A 7,068-nucleotide genomic window follows, 5' to 3' on the forward strand; every position below is an offset into this window, starting at 1 on the left:
AATTCCAATTTTTTTAAATGTTAATTCAAAGAAAAAGAACGAAATTCCATGATTTGAGTTTTTATGTTTTTTAATTCTTTTTTATAAAGTAATAAAACGCAGCAATTAATATATTAATATCATAATTTTTTATAAAGTATAATGGAAGTGAGTTTTAAAATATTAATATTGCTAAAAAAAACCTAAACAGTTTAATTAAATTTAACACAAAACCGACTATAAATGTTTATAAAATGTGTTACTTGTAAATTTTGAATGCTGCATTAAGTGTTCAGTACTTGTGATACATTTTGAAGTTCAACAAGCATGCAAACTCTAAAAAGGTTAGATGTTTCACACAGCTGTGGAGAGAAATTCACAAGAAATTCATGGGATAATAACTCACAGAAAAATCAACAAATTTAAGAAATTCTATTTGCGATTTACAGATTACCTTATAACAAAATGGGTTATACAAAAAATTAAATGAAAAAACACACTATTCTTATACTTGCTTTCTGAAAAATTAGTCAAGCACAAGAAAGTTAATAAATTTTTATGATTTTCCTAATGTATTTTATCAAGAATAAAAACTTGTGAAATTTTCAGTTATAACGACCTCTACATCCATTTAAAAGAAGTCAATTTAAGTAACAAAAAATTGTATACAATTGGATGAAATTTTATTTTTATTCAATTAAAATCAAAAAGAACCTTATTCCCCCCCCCCTGTATTTTAAAACTTATTTCCTAATTATTCATGGTATGACATTCACCATACAAACCGGGAGAGGGATGTTCATTCATTCATTCATTCAAAAAAGGAAACTATATTTTTTACGACGGGTTTAGAAGACTCTTTAAGAATTATGCGTCAATGAGGAACCAAAGCAACTAGTGATTATTTTGCGTATTATCCAACCTAAGTAAAATACAAGTAATTACTCTTATTTAAGTTAGATCTGTAAATTGAATAATTACCTGATAATTAGTACCCTTTTATTTTCTGCTTGTTTTCACAACTTTAACTATTAAACGATATTTCCCATATGTTACTTAAACAATAAGCAGGTCCAATTCTCCTTTTAGTTCGCCGCGTTTGGCATATACTTTCATTCAAACGCTAAATAATGCAATTATAAGTCAGTGCTTTTTATAGGGGAGGGTCTTGGATATAGTTCAAACCAAAATAAAAATATTAAGAATAGAGATAGAAGAAATGTTTATGCTTATTTCAAATTCTCATACATTTATTCAACATATATTGAGCAAGAAAGAATAATATATTGAGAACAAAATATCAAAAAAAAATTTTTTTTCAGAGCAAACAAAAAGTGGTCATCTCTTAATGTCGAGGAGAGATGGTCGTCTAATACAGCGATGGAAAAAACGAATTTAATTTGCAGAAAATGACACATTTCATATAGTTTATATGAAAAACTTAAAATAGGCTGTAAGGAATGAATTTTATTTTGAAAATAAGTAAATATAAATCTAGCAAATAAAATTTAATGAGCAGATTTAATCAATTACTTAAAAAAATAAATCATATTTTGTGCAAAGGGTTTTAAAACTTATACATTTTTTCTGGAGTCATAGCATACATCTTACACATTTCATCCAGTCACCGTTTCTTATGTTTTCTAATGTTTCTAATATAACTCTTATTTTCTTAAACCAAGACTTACCCAAGTCACCTCTGAGCAGAGTTAATAGCAAAATAGAAAATAAAAATTAGTTACGTTTATTATATGTACCTTTTATATTTTTTTATATAATGGGAGAGATACACATTCTCTTGATTCTTTTTTCATTATTACTGTTTCTCCGAATCAAAAAAAGTACTGTTTTGTACATATGCATATTGAGCTGTTTGTCCCCGCTAAATAAGTGAATCAATATATATGATTATACGTATTTTTTGTTTCTCTGAATAAACAGAAATAGAAGCCAAATTGGTAGAATTAATAATTTAGAAGTTTTAAGTGTTGAAATGATTTAATTTACAAAAAGGTTTTGACTTACACCCATTTGCGATTCTACATTTCTTGCTAGGTAACTAAAAATGTATGGTACAAATGCTTTTGGTAATTATATAGCAACATTAAAAGTGCTTATACAGCTGTGTCAAATATATAAATAGGTACAAATCAAAATTTATGCAGTTTAAAATAAAATTACTTCCAAATTATGCGCCTTATCAGGTTATCTTATTACTTCCAAACTATGCATCTTACAGGTTAAAATCTTATTCGGTTTCAGCAATTCGATGTATCGAAAGGGGAATATGTTCAAAATAAGGCATTAAATATTCCTGAAGCAGTAAATAATATACTGATCTTGATTTCATTTGAATTCGTTTATCTGATTAAATTAATCCTAAAAAATTCACAGAGTCGAAAACTATTTTCGTCTGCACAGTAATGTATTTAACCACAAAAGCTTTTACAGCTTCTGATCTATTAGTTGCATTGACGTGGATGATATTTTATTCGATTAAACGCAAAATATTATTTCGGAACAATATGGCTTTTTTATAGATAGCAAAGTGTAAGTTACACCCTCCCCTCAGTAAGTTCTGGATTTTGATTGCACCTCATATTGGGAGAAGGTAAATTTTTTTAAATTCATTTCATTAGTTTAGAAGGCATTTCCTGAAGTTATATAAACCCTTTACAACCCGTGTTGCATAATAATTATATAACCCGTGTTGCATATCTGCAACATACACAAAAAGCCTATGTCTTTGCCCCAACAAATTTTGAAGGACGATTTCGGCGATTGTCGGCCAAAACCAGTGGGCCAAGATGAAATTGGGCACTGACCTAATTGGGCTAACAAAAGAATCAGATGAAAATACCCAAAATGCAAAAAATTAACACAAACTATTTGTGAGAAATGTGGTATAGGACTTTGTTACATTAAAAGTAACAACTGTTTTAAAAATTTTCATATGAATTAAAATTTTTGAATCTTTCAATCTTAGTGCCATTTTTTCACAATGTTGCAGGAATGCAACAAGCACTTTTTGTCATTTTGCATAAGGGTGCAGAAATGCAACAATAAATTTTTTTCCTACAATTTTGCTTATTTTATGTTGTAAATTTTTTTATAATTTTTTACATGCTTAGAATGATGTATTCTAATGTATCTAATGTATAATAATGTAGAAATTAAAATATGGTTAGAATTGGGAAAAAGTGAGTAATAAAAATAATAAATAAATAAATATTAAAAAATATTTTACACGCAGTTATTTTTAGACTTTTATAATTGAGTGTCAATTGTCTTAAAAATTTATTTTGTTCCAAAGGTGGGATGAAACACTCAAAAAAGTAGTCCCCTACATTTTGAAGGATACTCAAACAATATCCGAAAAAAAAAACACAAAATTGAAAAATATATTTTTAGAAGTACGAGATTGCTTAAAAATTTAATTAATCATACCTTTAATACTAGAGTTTCTGAATGACAGATGCTAATAAAAAATAAAAGACAGTAGTACTCCGTTATAATGAACTGTCTGGGGACCAGTGACAGGTTCACTATAAACGATGGTTCCCTATTTCCAATTTCTGAAAAATTATTTTTAGCACATAATGGAAATAGGGATTACGAAAACTCATAATTGTTTTAATAAAGTTCGTTTTAACTAATCAATTAAATTGAATAATAAAAAGTAAAATGAATAATTTTCACATTGATCGGAAGAAATTAGTGATTTCTGATGTACTACAATTCGATTTGAAGCACAGTTCTGTATCAAGCACAGTTCCGTTTTCTGTTGTAAGAAAATTTCATTCCTGAGGTAAATTGGTGAAATTCCTTGCTCTTCATCAACATGAAGGGGATTTGCTGCTTAACAAATTGTTTTCGTACGGCATGCTAGATTGAAAATTTGTCACTGCGTAAGGAAATGTCTCCACATAAAATCACAAATAAAAAAAATAAAAAAAAAGGAAAAAAAAGCTGAAAAATTCACTATAAATGAACTACCCATTTTTAGCTGTCCACTATAAGCGTATAAAATAACATTAGTTAAATGAAATCAGAAGGACCACTAAAAAGTTGATTACAATCGGATGTTCACTATATTACAGGTTCATTATAGTGGAGTTGCTCTGTATAAAAAATATTCATTGAAAATATAGCACATTACAACTGTTATTTCAACCTGATTGCTATTATTTCAATTAATGTGTAGTGATACAATGAATAAAAGAAAATGTATATTACCCTAAACAGCTGGTTATAATTATTGAATTTTCAAGAATTGAGTACCAATGTTAATACTTTGAAAACGTGACGTAAGATTTCTAAAGTTAAGACGAAATTTTAAGTTATGAATTAATTGTTTTTTGATCAACAAGTAAGCATACCAAATGTAAAATTTCTCAATAACCATAACTTTTTTCGATGGATTTAGATTTTCGGTCATTAATCTGAAAAGTTTAGTCACAAAAGTTGGCTTTTTAATATTAATTTTAGTTTTTATATAGTTTTGCTACATAGTTTAGTTTTACACAGTTAAGTTTTTGCATATATTCGGGAAATTTTTTAGCACATCAAAAAGTTTTTGTCCACATTTATAAAATTTGTTAATTCAAAAATATTTCCATATAAAAATAATTTTTTAAAATTATGTACTAATTTTTAGTCATATAGTTTAAATCCTATATAGTTTAAATTTCTATTTGTAAAATTTCACAATAGCTGATGAAACTTCCATTTCAGCAAAATTGATGTAATAAGCGAATACTTACATTAATTGCTAAAATAGCAATTTTTCTTCAATAAACAGTATTGAAAATTTCAATAAACTGCATTTTTCTTTTGTAAGTAGGAAGATTACTTTTTGGAAGGTCGTTGTTATTCCCGCATGTATGTTATACAAAAATAAAGGACTAACTTTAGAAAAAGAATTTAAGGTCTAAGGAATTTTGATCCGTTCCATTTTGTACTTTTTTATGCAATAAAACATATAAAAAACAGCATTTCTAAAAAAATATGCCGTAATCACGATATGAAGCTTTCTCTGTACTCCTTTGATTTAAATTCTAGCTAATTTAATAGTAAGCTAATTTTCAAAACCCCGCTAATTACTTAAAAATACAATGCTTTTAGGTATAATAAAACGGGCATAAAATAAGGGGAACTCTAATTTCATATTCGGAAAAAAAATTAACTTTAAAAATGGACAGGAAATTTTTCTTTACTCTGATAGATAAGGAAACTGATGCTTCACAATTCTAGATTGAGAAAAGTATGTATTTTACAAGCCTTTGTCCATGAACCCATCGTTACAACTTTTGACTGAAAAATATGATTTGAGTCAGTCAGGGGGGTTAATACTAAATCATTTTTCTCATTTATGAAGCAGGAAACAGCCTTTTGTACTTTTAATATGAATGGAAAGTGTCTTTGACCTTAGGCATGATAAGAGGTGCGACAATAACAATGATTCATAACAATGTAGAGAAGAATGTTTTCTCAAACAATCTTCTACCCTATGGGGGTGGTCGTCAATTCGCAGGTGTTGTTCTGAAAAATTTTTATTTAAATTAACTCATTTCTGAGAAAATAAAAGATATTCTTGAGGAGACTGAAACACAAGTGATTGATTTTCCCTCCTTACATTGAATTCATTTAACAAATTAGCAATTTTAAGAATGAGACAATCGCTTTTTTTTGTGATTGGAACTTATTAAATTTGTTGCAAAACTCAAAGATTTTTAAAAAAGAAAGTTTTCTCTTTTATATGAATTTTTATAATTTCTTCAGTTTATTTCTGGTTCTCATTTAACACTTCCTGTAGCTTATTTAAACTTTTGACCGCACACCCTATTGAAACTTCCAAGAGCATATTTTAAACTTTATAGCAACCCATATTTTCATGGTCAAAAATCTAAATAGAATTTAAAAAACTGAGGTTATTTAAGGAAAGGTAACTTTGTGTTAGATTTCATAACTTAAACTACTTTCTGCGCTAATTAATTAGCTTAGTCAAAGACAGTGTTCAGAACCATTAAGTTTTAATGCGTGAAAATCCCGACAATTGCGTAAAAGAAATATTTAGAATGCTTTTTTTTCTCATGTAGACTGAATGAAACCTGGTACATTTTTATTATGTTTCGTTTGCCCTTAGAAGTCAAATATTACTGAAGTAAGTTATATTGTTTCAATGATATAGTTGCCAGTGCAAAATTTTCGGAATTGTATATTTTATTTGAATTATCTGTAAGCCATAGTCTTATCCACAAAATTATTCTCATTTTGACAACGGAATGAGCCAATAAAAAAAGAAAATTAGAAAAGAATAAAAAAATTGAAGGAAAAATTTGACTTTGCCGTAAGCAGTTTCAAAATTTCATGTTATTTTCCCATAAAATCCTAGATTTTAGTGCAAAAAAATATATATTGAAAACTGAATTAACTTAAAATTAAAAATAATTAAAATCAAAAATAAAAATAAGAATAATTTTAATTTTTTAAAATTAAAAATAATTAAAAATGCATTTATATATATGATCTTACTAAAAATTGTTAGTCGGCTTAATATCTAATGTTATCCATATAAGCTATCCTTGAAAATTAAAAATTACATTTCTAATGACATTAAGAAAAAAAGATCATTCTCAATAAGATGGAGAATAATACCAAATCAAAGGTGATTTAAGATTTTATTTGCGAAAATTATTTCTCTAAAATACTAATATTAATGTTGGGGATAAACGTTTAGGTAGTACATTTGAAAAATTTTTTTTGAAGGCTTATATCATTTATAAATTGCTTCATAGAAACAATGCGAAACTTAATTTTATTTTCATGCAAATATTCAATGCTACTTAATTGAATTCTAATAATAAGTGTTTTTTTTAAATATTTGAACGAAATATTTAAATTTTAAAGGATTGTGACAAAATTCTGTAATGCTAGTTAAGCCTTTTTGTACTTTTCTTTTGGCATAATTGGCCCCAAAGACATGTCATTCTTGCAAAGAGTAATTATCATTGATAAGAGCTTCAAAGTATATAATACCCTGAATGATTTCTTATACTTTGTATGTTGCTGGAAAAGAAATGCGGGGGA

This window comes from Parasteatoda tepidariorum, chromosome 6 (assembly GCF_982258835.1).
Source record: "Parasteatoda tepidariorum strain Cologne lab strain chromosome 6, Ptep-v5.0, whole genome shotgun sequence".
NCBI lineage: Eukaryota > Metazoa > Arthropoda > Arachnida > Araneae > Theridiidae > Parasteatoda > Parasteatoda tepidariorum.